This window comes from Lissotriton helveticus, chromosome 2_1 (assembly GCF_964261635.1).
Source record: "Lissotriton helveticus chromosome 2_1, aLisHel1.1, whole genome shotgun sequence".
Taxonomy (NCBI): Eukaryota; Metazoa; Chordata; class Amphibia; order Caudata; family Salamandridae; genus Lissotriton; species Lissotriton helveticus.
Genome location: NC_136059.1, coordinates 232,881,751 through 232,903,572, shown reverse-complemented (window position 1 = coordinate 232,903,572; position 21,822 = coordinate 232,881,751).

Sequence of the window (21,822 nt, the reverse complement as noted above, 5' to 3'; positions counted from 1 at the left end):
CCCGTTCGCACAATGACCCGCAGTAAGTTGCCGTGCTACACTGCTTTGCGTGAAAGGGTAGTTAATCTGGTCCTTAATTTCTAAAAAAGCTGACAAAATGAAATTGGAAACAAGGAGAAACGTGGCAGTAAATCTGTTCTACTTAATTGGTTGCAAAGTCTGCATTTTAAAATATCTTGTGGGGTGAAGACAACTGCTGCAGAGATCTTTGTGTGCCCAGTAATTCTCAGAGAGTATTAATAATGGTAAGATACCTCCTGAGTTTAACACATTTTGCTGGGGAGATCTGTGTTTTGTCTAGTCCCAGTTTTTATTCAAAGTAGCATAGAGGATTATTGTGTTTCCTGCAAGGCAAACCATGTAATATACAGATTTTTAATTTATGTAGGTGGGTAAGTGGGTTACTTCTGTGTTCCTACTTTTAACACAGAGATCCTTTTGATACTTGCAGTTCATAGATTGCAGTCTTCTTATATAGCACAGTGAGCTGTGAAGCACCGGTAACTCATACACCTTGTAACCCTCACTGTCTTATGCAGCGCCACCGGCATTTTCTTCAAAATTATGTATTTGCTGCATTTTCCACATAATCCATCATCTGCTCCATGATTTGCAGATTTTAACGAAACAATTGTTGTTTCTAGCTCAAATAGATCAAAAGTTACAAAAAATGTTCCAAAGCCTGTTGCTGTGCAGTGGAAGGCACTTCGAAAAAGGTTGACTATTCACCTTTCTGTTGCTTATTGCTGTATTTGAGAGTTACGCTAGTACTAGTAAGGTGAAATCTTTGTCCAGACAGTGTTAAGTTGTGTATATATTACAAAATAAGGAACTGATACTATCCCAAAATGTGTTGAATTATGCTGCATAATTTACATCTTCTTGTTTCATAATTTAGTAAACCCTACCTCATAATGTAGCTGTATAATTCCATTGGCTATGGTCTTATGTAATATATCCTGTACATTTATGTACACACTTATGTGAATAATTTTCAATGTGATTAATTATGTGATTAATTTTCAATGTTCAATGTGTACATGTGATTTGAAGCGCTGTATTGAGATGTCTAGCACTGTAAATGAAATGTCAAAATAGTGATATTTAAATTGTCATTTGTGTATATGGTGAGACAGACCAACTCTTCTAACATTCCTACAGTGCATGCACTTCTCTCATATTCAGGGTCAGACCAACACAGAACGCAGGTGCCCGGTGGGTTGTGAAAGTGCATGCAGCTATACAGGTATTCTGAACCTGTGTTGTGTAGGGCCTTGCATGTGTGCATAGGAAGTTGGAATTGGCTATACTCTAATTGGCTTCCTCAGGTGCTGTGTGATGTGGGTGCAGCATGGGAGGTTGGGTATGAGTCTTGCATCGGCATTCTAGATGGTCTGGAGTCTGTGTAGTAGTTGTTTGGAGATCCCAGCTTAGAGAGTGTTGCCGTAGTCCAGTCTTCTGGTGATGAGTACATACTTGACAGTCCATCTGGCATTCTGAGGCAACTATTTTAAGATCTTTCGCAGCATGCTTAGGTTGTGGAAGCAGAAGGTGTACACTGCGATCACTTTGGCCATCATGTTGAGCTTGTCATGTAGGATGATTCCCTAAATTGCCTGTGTGGTCTGTGGTTGTTGATCCTAGCTCCCATGGCCACTAGGTGAAGTCCCATGTGGAGGTCGTGGTGCCATAGACCCATACTTACTTCTTGTCAGAACTGAGCTTCAGTCAGTTGGTTTGCATCCAGTCTGCTACCATGGTCACGCAGGTGGTGAAGTTGGTTCTGCTGCTGTTAGTCCATCAAGGAGAAGATTAATAGGTTTTGATCAGCGTAGGAGATGACAGTGTTGTCTTGTTATTGGATGATGTTGGCGAGCGGTGTCATGTAAATGTTGAAAAGAGTTGAGATGAGGAATGATCCCAGTGGGACACCCCATATCAGTTTCTTGGTCTCTGAAGTGAGGGCTAGCCGCCTGACCCTTTGGTTCGTCTGGTGAGTAAGGAACAGGTCCATTTGAGAGCGGATCCTTGTATGCCAATCTTGTGGATTCTTCTAATAAGGGTATTGTGGGAGACAGTGTCAAAGGCTGCGGAGAGGTTGAGCAGGATGAGGGCTGCTGTTTCTCCCTAGCCCAGGATGTTTTGAAAGTCATTGTTGGCCATGATGAGTGATGTTTTGTTGCCGTGGTTCTTTATGAATCCTGATTTTGTGTTGACTAGAAGATGGTGAAGTTTGAAGGGGAATTGTGAGTTACTTGTTAATGCCCTCCTCAAATGGGTTAAATGACTTAACCGAGTTGAACCAGGTGCTAATATGATGGAGGAAGAAGATCCAAAAATTTAAAAAAGCATTCACAAACTTGGGAAATGGAGCCTAAGATCGACCATAGAATAATACCTATACTCAATGTCACTACAAGTCCCAGAATTCCCTTGGGCCAGTGACAGGAAAGGTAACACATAAAAGAAGAGCCAGCACAAGCACAGAGTGATGTGTGTCCATTCAGAGATACTACTGACAAACTGTGGCCCAAAGGAAGCTCCTACAATGTAAGTGATCAAACTTCAGTATGTGGAATTAGCAGTAAAGCGAAATGATTGTTTTTAAATCAAAGAAGCGCGTGAACACGAGGAAAAGCGTCAAGATCGTGCGCATTGATACATCGCGTTATTACTCGCCAATAGAATGGACGAAAAGCCGAGAATTGAAGCGCATAACGCGTCACGCTTGGTAAGTGACATTAGAGCATAAACGGAAGCGCAACGGCGCATCGAAGCAGTGACCGCATGAATAATTCCTCTAAAGCCATATTTCACAGATAGAGACGTGCAGTAACGAGCACGCCGCGCAAGTAGGAAAGGGTTGACACGCAACAGTATACGCGCACATGATTGCCAGCAATAAATGTAACATGGAATTAAAATTAGGAGAAACATTCAAGTGACAAAAGGTTTTATTGATCTTGTCAGGCCATCAAGATTATACTTTAAAACGACTGACGTAGGAAGCACGTAAAAACTATAACCAACCATTGATGAAAGAGGAAACATTTTTTCAAGTAAGAGAAACGCCGTAACAAGCTCGTTCTATGCCAAAAACAGATGGCTATATAAATCAGTCAATTGAATATAATGCATCTGTTACAGGGCGGAGATACAAGTCCTCCAAAAAAAAGCCTCCGTTTATTTTGACCAGGAACAAGGAATCATGTTGGCATTTATCGATACATACGTGTGAAGATATCGAGTAAGTCTATAAACAAAAACATAACTGTGACAATAATTGCCAGCAATTTATAGACTCGTACACTCACACAAATAATTCGAATATGTCTAGGTACACATCCACCAAGAGGAAATATCTACTGCACGAGTGAGTGAGCCACGTTGAAGAATATAAGGTACCTAAAAAGTATTCCCCAAACTAACCGTTATATGTAGAGAAAGAAGGGTTGATGAGATTTGTGATTTATAATTTATGGTGTTTATTTTGTTAATTATATAGATTACACCAAGGTCTAAGCCCTGATGATAATCCCCTAAGGCAGAGGGGAATTGGAAATGCGTCGGCTCACCCATATTCGCCTACGAGGGATCGACATGAATTGGCACTCTAGTGAGGGTGTCATCACATGAAAAATACCCCGAGAGAGAACCCCAAAATAGGTTTATCCCCGTAGCCTGTCTGTCTTTGCGCCCCATTTACAATGAAAATAGACTTAGCACTGGCAGGCAACCTACAGTACTGACTGGTGTAATTAAATGATTTGATTTTATTGTCTATTTTTGTTATGAGTTTATGAATATATGTTTGTTATGAGTTCACAACGGTACACAATGCAGAATGATATGTGTATTCCTTCAATGCATCAAAAATGAAGAATTGTTGTTTTAAAATGATTTGAATCAAATACAATTGTTAAAGTATAATACAATGACTAAATGTGTTGTATGTTGCATCTGCTGAATAAATTAGTAGCACACAAATTGGTGGCCAGGTAATTCCTTTCGACAACTCCTCAATAACTTTGGCTGGATAGGAGAGCATGGTGATAGTTCGGAAGTTGCTCAGTTGATTCAGGTCGGCTGTGGATTTCTTGAGGAGAGCGTTGATTTCATCAGCCCTACTTAAGAAAGATCAGACAGACGACTGATTATATGTGTTTTAGAAAACAAATTTTAAACCTGGCTTTTCACTCAGGCCTATAGCTTGATACAACTTCTGTGATGGCTCTTAACTTAGTGCCAAGAGACCTTAGTTGTATGTGCGCTTAATAAATTCCCTATAACATAACATAACATAACATACACCCAAACACTCACACAGTCACCCATAGAGCTACTCCCACACCTACTCAGTTACCCATAGAGTCAATCACACAGCCACTTACTCACCTATTCAGTTATATGCACACCCACTCACTTATTCATACAGATATTAACACATACTCACTAACCTATACTGTTAGTGACACAAGCACACACTTACCCATACACCCACTTTCACAATCACTCACTTACACATACAGTCACTCATATACTCCAACACTCACTTATACTGTCTTTCCCTTATGCTGTAAGAGTGACTCACCTGCTCACCTACTCACTCATCCATGTAGGCAGTCACACCCTCCCTCCCCCAACCATACAGACATTCATGCATCCATACGGGTACTCAGGCAACAATTAATCACCCTAATTAATCACTGTACCCAAAGTCAAACTATCCAGGATGGGTGGAAGATCTTTTTCCTACCTCGGTCCATCGCTATGAAACTCTCTCCCCCGACATCCGCAAAGAAACCATCTACACACGCTTCTGCAGATCCCGTAAGACCTGGCTATTCAACCAGTAACTCTGTAAGCTATTACCTGCACTTGTCCGTCCAGCGCCGGGAAACCCTTTTTGGGTAGCTGCTGTGCTCTACATGCTTAATAAATAAATAAATACAGCCATTCATGTACCCACTGACCAACCCATACAGTCACTTAAACACAAACTGACAGGCTGATACAGACATTCCCACAACCTAGCTGCTCACCCATACATTTACTGGAACACCTAATCACTGAGTTATACAGTCAGTCACACATCCACTGAATAAACCATACAGGCACTCATACACCCACTGATTCATCAATACAACTTGGTATATATATTTAACACTCATAAACTTTAAAAAAACACTCACAGTCACTGGATGATGTTATCAATGATGTCACAGACCATGTCATGAGTGATGTAATATGTGAGGTCATAAGCAGTGCATTGCGGGCTCGTGAGTTATAGTTAGCCCAGCTAACTACATCTGCTGAATTTCTTTGGTTTTGTACGAGTGAAATGTCAGCCTGACCATAACGTCCCTCTAACCTTTGTTTTTTTTTCAGTGAATATATCTATCTCTATCTATAGATAGAGATAGATATAGATATGTATTATATATATAGATATATACATACATATACCTGTAGTATATGCAAATAAAAAATAACGTGCAAGTATAATGAGTAAAAGCATGGATATTAAACTTACCTGAGTGTGTGTGTGTGTGTGTGTGTGTATATATATACATATATATGAGAGAACAAAGTCCTGACCCTCCAATTCCAGGGAGGGACTACAAGCAGGTACAGACCACGACAGAGTTGATTTCCAAATAATAAAAAGACGGGTTTCAAGGTTCCATGCTTTTGATTTATTCACCCATAGTGATTTCAGACAAGTGTCCGCCTCAGACGCGTTTTGATCGCCTCCGCGATCTTGTTCACATGACGCGCTGATGCCGGACCACCATTTTTAAATTACGTGCCTCCAATCAAACAAAGGGAAATGGTAATGGTGTGCAATAGTCAAAAAAGAAACACATATCAGTAAGAGAGCACATAATTAGAAAACAGACTTATTTAAAACAAACTAAATTGAATGCTATCAAAAAGCAGCCCCTGAATTAATAAGCAAATAAATCCATATGGGTGAGGTTTTCTCGAAAATGGCAAGTTGGTAGCAATTGCAAGACTATTTTTGAATGAGTCAGTCATGGCTAAGATAATGGCAAGTGCCTACTCTCTGGGAGTAGGGTACTCTCCGAGCTATACGTGCACGCACGCAAGAATTTCTTTACATTCACTTATATTCCATCACTATAGAAATTCAAAATCCGTTTATTAAGGAGTGCGAATCCATTCATTCTCTTACCAAGTGCCTCATAATACCATATGAGGGTTCACAATTTACTATATAAGTATTGTTATTTAAGTTAAGCAATTATATAAATTTATACCAATAATGGCCTACTGCAAAGGCATATTAGACATAGATGTGTATAGGGCAGCTAATGAATAAATAAGTAAAAAGAATTCTCCTAAAAGACAAATGTCAAGTGTTGTGCAAATAGAGATACGTAAAAACACCCCAATAAAAAGTGATTAAAAACACATACAAATGGTGGGGCTAGTGCAAAAAGTAGTTGAATTGTATAAACAATTTGAAATAAAGTGACAGAATTTATAATGAAACTGCCAATAAGAAGTGCAAGAGATGTGCAAAATATTATATCATAATTGATATCAAATGGGCAAAATGTAGTAATTTGACTGAAACGCCATTCAATGATAGTCACATTGTAGGAAAACCACAAAACGTTGTTACTCATTGATGATTGTTAAAAAGATGCACATCGCAGAGGAAATTTTCACAAAAGAAGTGAGCCTAATCACTTTCACTGAAACGATATTCATAGAAAATTGTGGAGATCCTCACTGGTGTTAAGTCCATTTGGTATTCTTTTGTCAAGTAAAACAATGAAGGAAGACTCCAACTGATGTAACTGTCTTTCACGGTTACCCCCTCGAACAGATGGAGGAACAGCCCCTATTACAAAGTATTTCAGATCACAGACTCTATTGGAATGAATGGCTTTAAAGTGCCGGGCAACTGGGTAATTTGTATCAGAATTTATAATTGCACGCAGATGTTGCAACTTATGGCAAGTGCACTCAAGAACATACAGTGCAAAATCTGTACGACATGTAAAGTGACTTTTTATAGGAACTGGAATGTCACAAAACGCAGTACTGTACTCAGATACATTTATCACATATTTACAAGCTCAGACAGGATGAGCATTTGAAAAAGCCAGATCTGGATAATCAAGTAGACTTAAAAGTAAGCTCTGGGTTAGATTTCACTAAGGCCTCCCAAATGGAGGGCACTCCCCTAAAGGTTATGGTAGGAAGAGCAGGTAACAGAAATTTAAGATGATAGGCCAATGTTTATAAATTATCTTGCGGATAATTTTGTCCTGTTTGCAATAAGTAGTGATGAGTCTAATAGGTTGCGAATCTTCTGTTGTGATCTCACTCGTGTTAGCTAAATTGAGTTGTTGTTTGGTCACTGGGCATAGCTCATGGGAACAGGCATTAGCTTTTTTTAGGCTTTCTCTAAATCAAGCAGTTTGTAATCACGAGCTAGTAAGGGATTTAATGCTTCATTCTGACATTTTTCTAAATCAAGTTCACACAGCAAATGTGCCGTAAACGAAGAAATTCACCATAAGGTATACGGCGAATGAGGTGTGGTGGATGGGCACTGCTGGCATGCAACGTAGAGTTTCCAGCAGTGGAGTTTGGTTTCTATTTGATTGTCCAAAATATACACCTCCACATCCAGAAATTCAACCCTCTGGGAACAAATATTGGCAGTAAACTGTAAATTCATGGCATTGTCATTGATTGAAGTTACAAATAGGGATGCCTCTTGTTCAGTGCCCTACAATATGATGAAAATATCATCAACATATCTGCCATAATATTTAATGTGTGAGTCCCGAGCTTCCTTGAAGGATGTGCTCCTCCCACCAACCAACCAAAAGGCAGGCATAGGTTGGAGAGAAGCACGCCCCCATGGCTCCCCCACTCAGTTATCGGTACAAAATTTGGTCAAATAAGAAAACATTGTTGTTTAGCCAAAGATCAATCCTTTGAAGAAGCATACAGTTGTGGTCCTGTAGATTAATAGCTCGAGAATTGAGGAAGTGTTTAATGGCTTCCAAACCATGTGTGTGTAAAATACTGGTATATAAGGAGGCTATATCAAGGGTTACCAATACATAGCCAGGTTTCTACTATATCACTTGTATTTTATTCAGAAAATCACCTGTATCCTTTATAAAGGAAGGCAAGGACGTCATGTGGGGCTGAAGAAAGTAGTCAACATATTTTGACATAGCCTCCAATAGATTATTCCTAGCAGATATTATAGGTCTACCAGGTACAGGGGAGGTGCCCTTATGAATCTTGGGAATAAAATACATAATAACCGTTGTGGGAAAGTCATTCTTTAGAAAGAGAAATTTGTTTTTAGACAGGAGACCCTTTCTTTTCTATTGTAACAGATGACTCATCACAGTGGAATTTACCTGGCTCAAATACTCACGGCCAACTGTGCAATAACAATTAGGATCTGTAAGATGGCGTTGAGCCTCTTGAAGATACCCACATTTTGGCCACAAAACTATATTGCCACCCTTATCAGCACTCATGACCACAATATCATTTTTGTCACGCAATTTTTTAAACCATGCGCAATAACTTCTCATTCTAAAATTCTGTCTGTTGCTTTGGGAATTTACAGATACATTCAATTTCTTTAAGTCCTCAGTGACCATTTCATTAAACACATCCACAGAGTATTTTGGCATGACTGGATAAAATAAGGAGGGGGGACGAAAAGGACCGGCAGCCACCATTCCCATGTTAATTACTTCAAGACCTCCAGAGATAGTGTCAGATATCTCACGGTCCAAACTTTCTTTTGCCAGTGAATGCATCGTTTGTAGCACTTCTAGATCTCATACCTGAAGATTGCCATGTTTGGTTCCATCAATGTTAGTAGCAATGATAGATTTAGTAATCTTTTCAATAAAATGACAACCAGCTTTGGCCCAGAAATGCTTCAAAGGTGAGTTTAATAGGCAAAGTCTACACTACGCGTTTCGCTGAGTCCGCTACTTGATTACGAGTAAGGGTTTGTCAGGAACAGTGTAAACAGACCGATGAATTTGGGTCATAGGTATCTGTTGCACGAGATATTAATTGCGGCGAAAAATGAATTATACGGTTTTGATACGATGGCCATACATACACTATGATGTTTGCCCACTGTGGCGTGTTAAAAATATTTCCGGTAAAACCTTGCATATATACAAAAAAGTGATGAGGTAGCCATGCTCAATGGTTTTAGAACCGGAATACTGTTTACTGAAATGATGCATTATGGGTATTGCAGTATGAAAAGAAAACGCTGGTTTATTTTGAAACGCTATTATGAGACGATAAGGTCAATTATCATGCTAAAATGTTGCTGGAATATGACTCTTTATAAGTTCAAAATCCGATAATGAACAACAAAATGTACAGTCTATTTACACTGTCGGGTGAATTGAATGTTACACAAAATGTATAAAACTTTATTGTTCCTGACAAACCCTTACTTGTGATCAAGCAGCGGACGTTGCGAAATGCGTAGGGTAGACTTTGCCTATTAAACTCACCTTTGAAGCATTTCTGGGCTAAAGCTGGTTGTCATTTTATTAAAAAGACGAATATTTCTTGTTGGATTAATTGGGGTTGGCGAACCCGGGCCCGTCATTGTGACCGGCGTTGGTCTGATCGCCAAAACTTGTTGATTTGATTTTGACGACCTTCACCCGTCCCTGCAAGTACATGCACTGGAGCCCATAACCGACCGGAGGAAGAATCACAAAAGGAGTTCCAATTCAGTTCCAGGTCGGGTAGCGAGATATCCCTAAAGGTGTATAACGTGCATATCTAAAGCAGAATAAAGGGCAAATGGAGTCAGGAAGGCATCTGTACATAAACATCTACTGACAACTTCAGAAACGTGAGTACTTGCTTGCACGTTATATATTGATTATGGCATTGTCGTGAAATGAAAAGAGGAGCAAGCAAAATGTTTGACAAGCAAACACTACTCAGTGAAGATGGAATGGCTGAGTTACTGAATGTGAGTGGCAGTATTACTTCAAAAAAAGCACTTTGGGACCGATTATGGAAGTATTTGAAACTCGAGCAGAATAAGTGCTGGGAAGCCACAACATTGCAAAAATATCTTGATGCTGGACGTGTCCCGCGAGGGTTACGTATTTTTATAACCCCGACCTTCAATGACCCTGACCCCGATCTTGTTGAAGAATGGGCCGAAAACAACCATAGTTGTTCTACAACAATGTTGAAACTATTGGTCAAATATGCAACAAGAGACTGTGAGAAACTGAATGAACTGATTGAGGATATTACTACACAACTGAAATCTTTGTGTAAGGATGGTGAATTCAAACGAGATATGGATAAAATGGATCTGAGATAATAGAAAAAGAGATAAGGTAAAAGAAACAGCGGAAATTCCTACGTGATCTCGTAGATTATGAAACAGGACAAATTTTGACCTTTGCAAAGAAATTTCATTGTCTCCGAGGACCAACAGATAAGCAAGGAGCTTTAATGATTACAAGTCCAACAGTGGACAATACGGAAGGGAATGCCACTGTGTCGGACCTCACAAAGACACCTGAACAAGTAGCCACTGGAAGTGGTGGCATGAGTATTTCGGTAAAAGACAAAATTTTAAAAGAATTTTCACTGATGGCGCAAGACAGAATAGCCATTCAAAACAAACCAGGAACCAGCAATCAACAAGGTCGCGGTCGCGGAGACAGAGGCTGTGGAACACTGAACGAAACACCAAAAGGAACAATGGACATCCCTGTGGGATCCAGAACAAGAGGGCAAATAAAAATAAAGTAATAGGGAAGTTAGAATTAGCCAAGAAAACGGTAATGAATCTGTCTGAACGTCCTTTTACTAATCCTGAAACTGAGGTATTGTCATTAGGATTGACTTTTTGTCCGTCTACTGACTTTGATAATACACAAGCACGTATTGATTTATTCCAGTTTACAAGAAAGTTGTGACTAAAAAAAAGGTTTGCGACAAAAGTGTCAACTGGAAAAGACAAAGTGAGTGCTGCTCCTAGTGACTTAAATAATTTATTGATGACATTGAAACGTTACATGCTATGAATGAGTTATGGGACCAGCAAGATTTTCACCCTGACCCATACATTAATCTGATAAACGATAACATCAGATTAGATTTTAATTGCAATAGTAGCTTCACGCCAAAGTCAATCTTTTTACCACAGATACACAATGAAGCTCTCGACATCTTTGAAAAAGGGGTAGTCAAGGGTTTCAAACAACTAGTACATGTTCCACGGAAAAGACAAAGTAACCTTACACCACAACAACAAATTGTTGTAAAAAATTATAAATGTGATCAAAGTATAGTGATCAAAAGATCTGATGAAGGCGGCAATGTGGTGGTGTGGTCAAGAGAAAAATATGTAAAGGAAGGAATGAGACAGTTAAATGACAGTACCCAATATGAGAAAAGCTCCATAAGCTTATACAAAAAAGCTAAGAAAGAGTACCAGGGTAATCTATGGGAATGGAAGGAAAGGGGCTTACTGGAGCGAAATGAATACAGTTTTCTACACTGCAAATTCCCTAAAATACCAGTACTATACTTGTTGCCTAAAGTTCACAAAAATAAGGAAAGTCCCCCTGGCATGCCGATTGTCTCCTCAAGGGGAAGTGGCCTATAAAATACTTCAAGATATGTTGACCACTTTTTACAGCCCATGATGAAAAGTCTTCCGTAATTTATTAAAGATACAGGGGATTTCATACATATAATTCAGAATGTGAAGTGGAATGATAAATGTTTAATAATGTGCCTAGACGTTAACAGCTTATATACTAGCGTTCCCCATGATTTGAGGATTAAATCTTGTAGGCATTTCCTGGGTGAAAGATCATTATCTTATCTTCTACACACCGAAATGCTAACTGACATGATGTATAAATGCCTTATCAAAAACTTTTTTTATCTTTGATGACCAAATATACCGTCAGGTTCTTGGGGCAGCGATGGGCACCTGCTTCGCCCCCAGCTTTGCGTGTCTCTACCTTGGCTGGTGGGAAGAGCAGGTGGTCCAGGTCCTAGAAGCCTACACAAACCATGTTAAAATTAAGTCTAGATATATAGATGACGCTTTTTGTATTTGGGAGGGCACGCAAGCAGAAGCTGAAAGTTTTGTGGCTGATCTGAATGTTAATGATCTAAATTTGACCTTTACATGCCAATTGAGTGCGAATAAGATTGAATTTCTCGATGTGCTATTAGAGGTTAAAAATGAAAGAATTGAGACCACACCATACCGTAAAAGTATGGCTGGTAACAGTATGTTACACGCTCACAGTTGCCACCCGAAAAACCTCATTAAAAGTATCCCCTATGGGAAGTTATTGCGAGCAAAGAGAAATTGTAGCACTTAGGAATCCTTCAATTTAGAAAAAGAAAACATGATGAAACGATTTCAGGAGAGAGGATATAGTGAGGCATGTATCGCAACGGTGTGCAAAAAAGTCGAAGCGAGAAGTAGAGAGAAACTACTACAGATCAAAGAGAGTGATTCAAAAGATGAAGAGTCAAATAAAATCAGATTCATCACTTCATTCAATAATAAGTCATTTGATATGAGGAAATGTCTAGGCAAATTCTGGAATGTTTTGCAAACTGATGTAGATCTGGAAAAATACGTGGGTGATTCCCCATAGGTTACTTACAGAAGAGCACAGTCTTTTAAAGACATGATGTCTCCTGCTCTTTTGCCAAAACCAACCAAAACTTTGGGTGGGGCTGTACAAGGGTTCTTTGTATGTGGCAAATGCAAGGGCCGTAAGTACAGCTCCAGCTGCAAGGTGGTAAGACTGTCTGCCTAGTTTTGTTGTACTGTCAGAATCACGAAACATGTATCATGTAACAGTGAGTATGCAATCTATGCACTCTGATACCCCTGCAATATGTAGTATATTGGCAGTACGATCCATAAGGCCAAAAGAAGAGTGCTGGAGCATCTGAGGGCGATTACTCATAATGATAGACAATATCCCATAGCACACCACTTTTTTGCAGAACACAGACAAAATAGGAGACTATTGTCATTTGTTGTCTTGAACTGTATCCCTAGACTTGAAAAGGGGAGACAGACTAAAAGAATTGAGATGTTTGGAGTCCAAGATGATAATAAAATATCATACACTGCAACCAACAGGTCATAACGGTGACAAGTCCCTTGCCGTACATCTAGGCTAATCATGAATGCTATTGTTTGTTATTTTTTACATAGTTTCTGATGAAAGTTTTTAACTGAGGTTTTATGCTGATCCTCCTCTAGTTCATATGTAAATTTTGGGTATATGTTAGTAATTTATGCACCATATATTAATTTGTACATTCTTCTTTAATTTCAGACTAGCTGTTGTCAGAAGGATGAATATGAAGATGTTAAAGAGTAAAAATATCTGCAGTCCATTCCTCTTTGGGGATAAAATGTATGAGTGTGACCTTCTTTAAATTTGATGTGCCCAATTTATTATTGCCAACTTGGGCTTAATAAACAATGGTGATGTGATGTCCGCATAGTATCATAATATTATACTATGCATTTGGACCTGCTATACAGCTTGACTGATTAGCCCACTGGGGCTTAAAACTACAGACCTATGATATTGGGTCATTGGTATTTGTTGCACAAGATATTCATTGCGGCGAAAAATGAATTATGAGGTTTTGATACAATGTATATACATACACTATGATGTTTGCCCACTGTGGGGTGTTAAAAATATTTCCGATAGGGGAGGAGCCAAGCTGGCGACAAAGAAGGCCGCTTAGGCTCCCGGCTCCGCAGACCTCCTCATCCTGCTACAAGATCCTGCCGGTTATCCTGTGCCTATGCAACTCTCCCGGGTGGATGAAACTAAATAACGCTACACCGAGTGACCCCGAAGGTTCCACCTGCTTCGATAACGGAGAAACGTCGCCTTGAAGTTTGCGGCCTATATCAGCATTGAAGCCGGGGCCTCGAGTGGGAGTGCAGCCGGCAACTAGTTGAACAACATCGGCCATAAGAGTTCGGGAGGAGCCGGTCCACCGGAATGGAAGCATACTTTGTCCGATTTTGACATCAAAGATCCGTATGGATTAGCGCCGAAATGGGGCAACTCAATGACACTGCGGATGCGAGCTGAATAATTGGTTGTCGAAGCCCGTAATATAAGTGGCTTAGTGCCGTCTAAATTGCGACCCGATGATTCCGGGCATATCCTGAAGACAGCTCCGCAATATCCTTGTATGCAGAGGGGTTGGAATGTGTGTCTTTGCTTCTAATTCCACTGGTCTATCCCGAGGGCCCAGGGGTGGACCGTGAATGAAACGCGCAAAATGGCGCTCAATATTGACCTTCGTGCGAATCGGACCCGATCCTCCGAGAGGTCTGGGAAAATTCGAACGGATGACCTGGGACGATATATCCTATCTAAGGGATCTCCGAGATCGGACCAGAATTTCCCTATCGAGGGGGACCAACTAGCGCTGACCAGGGTTGAACCTACGCTTGGGACTATAATGAACTCGATCGAAGGTCTTCATCTCTCTCTGAACTGGAAAGCCCAATCTTTGGAGCACAAATTGGATGCAGTGGCTTTTGGACTGAGACAGAGTGACATAGCTTTTGTTCAATTCAATGCCAGTGCGGAAGTAACAACATCCGCACTACCCGGACCAATGGCGGCCAACATTCCCATAAAACGAGCGATGCGGAAGACCCTGGATTGCAAATTAGCTAAGGCCCGTGTATTGGAGGTCCCGGTTATGTCAGTACCCACAATATTGTTATTGACTGAGAGCAAATCGACACTGATGGGACCCAGTGACAATGAGACTGAGAAAGCCCAGCTGTTACCGACTTGCTACTGTTCTTTCGAACTTTTCAAGATGGCGGCTGTCCGGTTTAATAACATTCGTGTAACTGATCGAACGGGTCAGGGCTGAGAACGGACTATCGTTTCAAGACTTTTATTTAAAAGGTGGTAGTGCGGGATTCACATTCTAATGTTGATACTGGGAGGCAGTGTAGGCGAGTAATGTATCCCCTGATAGTGTAATGATAATATATCCGTAATATGGGAGGCTTAGAACTGGCAGGGGGGGAGAGGCCGGGAGCCTGTACGAAGGCCCTCCTCCACATACTTCTTTTAGTATTTGTAGATTAGACGGGGCGACAGGCACACTGCTAGTTGGGGACTGGCGTAAGCTACATGCAGAGGTGCAGGGTGGGGGGTGGGGTGTTGCACGCGTTGCGTTTATTTTATTTTCTTTATTTATTTCTTGTATATCCTGACTTTGTTCTTAGTATTAAGGTGCCGATGCGAGCTCTATTATTTTGATTTGTCTGTTTTTGTATACAAATGTCCTTACTTTATCCTGTTTACGATCTTAGTATTGAGGGGCGCAATGATTTTTGATATCCTGATTTATGTGGGTGGAAGGGCCTGTGGGTTGCACGCATTGATATAGGCTAACTTCGCTAGTTATATAATCCTGATTCGTCAAATGTGTGTTAGAATCTGTGTCCTGCTTCAATGACTGCCGATATTGCGATCTTTCAATTGTTTGATTTCTTGTATGTGTTGGACTGCATTGCACTTGATACGCTCTTATTGTTTTTCGTTTTTATAACAATAAAAAGAAAAAAAATATATATATATATTTCCGGAAAAACCTTGCATATATACAAAAAAGTTATGAGGTATTCATGCTCAATTTTTTTAGAACCGGAATACTGTTTACTGAAATGATGCATTATGGGTATTGCAGTTTGAAAGGAAAACACTGGTTTCTTTTGAAATGCTATTATGAGACGAAATGTGCTAAATGGTTTGATAAAGCGATAAGGTCATTTATCATGCTAAAATGTTGCAGGAATATGACTCTTTATAAGTTCAAAATCCGATAATGAACAACAAAATGTATAGTCTGTTTACACTGTGGGGTGAATTGAATGTTACACAATGTATGAAACTTTATTGTTCCTGACAAACCCTTACTCGTGATCAAGCAGCAGACGCTGTGAAACGCATAGGGTAGACTTTGCCTATTAAACTCACCTTTGAAGCATGTCTGGGCCACAACTGGTTGTCATTTTATTGAAAAGACGACTATTTCTTGTTGGATTAATTGGGGTTGGCGAACCCCGCAGCGGCCCGCTATATATATTCAAAGCTAACTGTTGCTCTGAACCCCTGCCACTTTCGGCGGCGGGCCCCGACGGGATAGCGAGTCCCAAAATACCAAACTTAGTCCAAGGATCAAATTTGAAGAAGGGAATGTCCGGGCCAACTCATGCAGAAATACGAGCTTTATTACGGCTCCACTCGACGCGTTTCGAGGATACTTCCTCTTGATCACGAGCGTGAGTGTTTGTGTAAGAGTGAGTTAAATACGGTCACATGTTCGTAAACACAGTAAACAGACTCACAGGTCTGAAACATTATCGAGCTACAAAGCACGTCATCCTTCAATGTGAAAACTCACACATTACGTGATCTAAGCTTTTAGAAGAAATAAACTATTAACATTTTAGGCAGTATAATTGCTGTTGTTAATTACAGAAATGGCAGAAAATGCAATTGCAAACGTTTTTCAAAATGAACAAACGTATCAAGTAAAAAGCAAATAAGTGTTCTGTGCCTGCTAAATGTCAATGATTCTTTAGCAGCACTTAGTGCTCAAAGTCTCGCCCAAGTGGGCCTCCCCCTTCAGCATTCCGTGCCTGATTTCCAAGTTGACAGCACAAATGTCTCTTTCAGGACACTGTCAATAAAGATATGGCATTTCAATGAACAAATGAAAGAATGAAAACAGCCTGACTAAACGAAAAACAAATGCGTATATTACAGCTGCTGGATGTCATCTCCATAAAGATCATAGTTAATCGGGACACTGTTAAATATAAAAGGCACTAAAATGAAACAAACGGCCTGGCTAAACAGATTCAAGGCCATGCCTCAGTCAACGTGTCCAGCTTTTAGAGGGCGTGAGCATTTTCAATACATCTGACTGCCCAGCAGAGTCCAACTGCTCAAAATACATTGCTACATACGCCCCGGTGGGCAAAAAGATAACTGCATAATGGGTCAGGCTCATTGATGATCAAGTCACACATTGCGTCCCAGTGGGCAAAACATAACGGCATACTTGTTCAGGCAGCATGACCAAAATGGGGGAGTTCGCCAATTCTTCAATTCATTCGTTCCCAACTGCCATACATGAAATGAGGTGAAGTCAGACGACCGTACAGTGCATTCTCTTGTTCATCCTTTCAGAGATCTGATAAAATAAAACCAGAACATGATGACTAATCGTGCAAAAGTGAAAAGAATATATATACATTGCATCTAAAACCACCACATACATCTCACAAACCATTAAAATTCAGAGGAGCTGAACTAGCAATATAGAATACATGATCCAAATGGAAACCATTTGAGCCACTTAAGAAACAGCTAACCCAAGTGTACTTCCAGTTCCTCATCATGATTATGGCCTCCTGGCTGCATAGTGTGATACTTTATGATGAGTTTTGATTCAAGTCTGCGTAATTCCTGCAGTCTGTCCCCACCCCGCTCCCTAAGGGGGACTGACAACAGGACACAGAAAGACAAGAGACTGGCATTGCTTTTGTGATGGGATTCAAAATGTCTTGCTATAGGATAACTCTTGTCTCCTTTAGTAATAGCCCTCATGTGTTGCAATACTCTGTCTTTAGCTGGAAGTTTGGTACTGCCAATATAATATAATTGGCAGGGGCATCTGAGGGCGTAGACCGCATGGTCGGTGTGACATGATGTATGGGTCAGAATTTTGAAAGTGTCAAGTTCTTTCGAGAGCTTGACTTCCTTGATCCTTGCACTATGTCTGAAGGCTTTACACTTCCCGCAGACATAGAATCCCCTCACTGGATTCATTTTGGTTTTCCCGGGGATGAGTGTGGTACAGACAATGTCTTTGAGGGATTTGGCTCTCCTATATGTGATTTGAGGGTGTGGGCCAATTCATGTCACTAGATCTTTGTCCAATTTGAGGACATTCCAGTATTTATCAAAGGCTTTTCTAACCTTTCTTGCTTGGCCATGGTAGTCAGTAATGAATCTAGTGGTAACGATTTCCTTGTCACCTATGTTTGTGTTTTTCTCTTTAAGGAGACTTCCCCTTTCAAGTGTATTGACTTTTGTGATGGCTGTTTTAATGCATCTACTGCTGTATCCCCTTTGCCTGAATCGTTCTGTCATGACATTAACCTCTTTGGCGTAATCTCCTTCGTTGGAGCAATTGTGCTTTGCTCGAAGGAATTCGCCCACAGGTATGGAGTTGACCAGATTAGTAGGATGACATCTCCGGGCGTGGAGGAGGCTGTTGCCTGCAGTCTCTTTCCTAAACAGGACAGTGGTTAAGGCGTTGTCAACCAACTTAACCTTAAGATCAAGAAAATCCACCTTCTTCCTGTCAAAATGATAGCTAAAGGATTCCTATGGGCCTTGAGGCCAATAGGAATCAATGGCAATTACCGAATCAGTAAATACAGATTCGGTAAAATAACCGAATTGTCAAGGGGGACAGGTTGTCACTTTGACAGCCTGTTGCACCCCTGATTCTGACTTGTGTGCCATGTCACACACATACATGGTCTTACGACATGTATGTGTGCCACATGGCACAAATGTACATGCACATATGTGCATGTACACAGGAATTCATTATTTACCCCCGAAAGTTTTATCGTTATATCTACATATTCATTGTACAATATAAAAGTACACATTATCTGGGATAATACAGAACATGTTTTTTTTTAATTTTTAAACAACATATATAACTTTATTTACGCAACTTTTAAACAACATATATAACTTTATTTAAGCAACTTTTAAACAACATATATAACTTTATTTAAGTAATTAAAAATCTCGTAAGGGTGCATACCAAACAGTTCTTTTTACAACTACCTCTACTGGTTAAAAAAAGAACTACATTTCTATGTTTGTATGTAAAAGTTTGTCATACTGAATCTCAAAGTGCAAAACTATAAGGATGTGGTACAGCATAAACCTATAAGGTGTTTACATATAGTATATGGTACTACTTCCAAAGCACTGACATGTAACATATGTATATAAATATGTTACAACTCAATAGGCCAGATGTACGTAATCTCGATTTACCTACTCATAAATACCAAATCATACTACTTCAATATTTAAGAGTAGGTAATTCGGATGTAGGTAATTCTCTTTTGAAATTACCAAATCTGTATAATTCAATCATTTTACCGAATCGGTATTTACCAATTTGGTAATTACCATTGATTCCTATAAGTCTTGAGGCCAATAGGAATCAATGGCAATTACCGAATCAGTAAATACCGAATCGGTAAAATTACCGAATTGTCAAGGGAGACAGGTTGTCACTTTGACACCCTGTTGCACCCTTGATTCTGATTTGTGTTCATGTCACACACATACATGGTTTTAGGGCATGTATGTGTGCCACATGGCACAAATATACATTCACAGATATGCATGTACACAGGAATTCATTATTTACCTCCGAACGTTTTATAAACTTTAAATCGTTATATCTAAGTATTCATTGTACAATATAAAGGAACACATTACCTGGGATAATAAAGAACATGTTTATTTTAAACTTTTAAACAGCATATATAACTTTATTTAAACAATTATAAATCTCACGAGGGTGCAAAATCATTATATCTACATATTCATTGTACAATATAAAGGAACACATGAACTGGGATAATAAAGAACATGTTTATTTTAAACTTTTAAACAACATATATAACATTATTTAAAGAATTATAAATCTCACGAGGGTGCGTACCACGTAAGCACATCATAAGATAACGTAAGCGCTCCGTAAATAAAACGTAAACGCAACGTAAGCATCAATTGTTGCAAATATCCAACCTGAACTTTAGAATTTGATGATGCAATGCATTCGTTGCCAGACACTAATAGCCTTTGGACAAGAGCATTCTGAACACAAGGAACTTGAGGATTCTTCTACTTCATCTTCAGAAGAGTTTGTTCCTAAAACCCCTAGAACACAGAGGGAGTCCATAGTACGGAAATTTTAAAACAAACCAGAAAGAGAGAAAAAGGTAAATGCGCCTTTTGTCACATGTAAAATCTGTCACACAGTACTTTCAAGAGGGAATCCACAGAAACAGTACAGCTTTGGAACTTATAGCATGGAATGGCACGTCAGGAATATACACCCAAATAATTGGAGTAAAGCTGTAATAAAAAGATCATCAGAGGAGCAGGGCTCTACTCCCAGCACTTCTTCTGAAGCAACAGCACCACCAATGCAAGCATCAATGGTTGCAAATATCCAACCTGAACTTAAGAATTTGATGATGCAAATGCATTCGTTGCCAGAAACTAATAACCTTTGCACAAGAGTCCATTCAAGTTATCCTGCAAAAAAAGCAGGTAGCACTGGTGCATTACCAGGAACATTTTTTCGTTTCTCTGAAGATTGTCTTCTGGATGAATCTTCTAATTGAGTCCTCTTGATTGATAAAGCTTGCTTATAAAGTCTTTGTTTGCGGTTCTTGGTAGGCATAATCTATTATGACTCTGTAGATATTTACAATCTGGTATTAAGAAAAATATGACATATTATAGACCACTACCAACATCGCACATAGCAATTACATTTACTAAACAATATAAACACTAGTTCACATCTCTCTTTGTGTGTTTCATATCACTCTCTGCCTGCACCATCTCCCTCTTTGCATGCCTCATCTCACTCTCTCCTTCCACCATCTCTCTGTTTGTATGCGTGTGTCATCTCAATCTCTGCCTACACCATCTGTCTGCTTGTGTGTGTGTCTCATCTCACTTTCTGTGTCTAAAACGATTTACCATACTAAATGTTTTTTGTTGAAATGTCTGGGGTTAAGTTTTTGACAAGGAACACACTGAGTGTGTATGTGAATTAAGGAATTATATTTTCATCTTTTTCCATAATGTTAGTTGTGTGTGCTCACAATTTGTATCTTTTAGCTTACAGGGTAGACTTCTTTTTAAAGTGTTTCTCATGCTTGAATTCAATGCTGGTACAGAGATACTGCTAATAGTTTAATTTGGCTTGTAAATATACTCCTTTTTTACAAGCGCCTTGCGCAACCTTTAACATGGGTGCAAGCAGTGAATATATGGAGAGGGATAGGAATAGCAGATAGAAAACAATATGAAATGGTGTGGAAGATACATAAAGGCTTTCATTAATGGCATCAATTGAGATGGAATATAAGATAAAGAGGGGCATATTTACAAGCCCCTTGCACAATGTTTAACATGGGTACAAGCAGTAAATGCATGCAGAGTAATAAAATTGGCACACAGACAAGAATATGAAATACCTTGAGAGATGCGTAAAGGATTTTACTAATGGCAAAAATTGAGATAGAATATACAAAAAAGAGAGGCATATTTACAAACCCCTTGCACAATGTTTGACATGGGTGCAAGCAGAAAATGCATCCAGAGTAATAAAATTGGCACACAGACAAGAATATGAAATGCCTTGAGAAATGCGTAAATGATTTTACTAATGGCATAAATTGAAATAGAATCTACAAAAAAGAGAGGCATATTTACAAGCCCCTTGCGCAATGTTTGACATGGGTGCAAGCAGAAAATGCATGCAGACTAATAAAATTGGCACACAGACAAGAATATGAAATGCTGTGAGAGATGCGTAAAGGATTTTACTAATGGCATAAATTGAGATAGAATATAGAAAAAA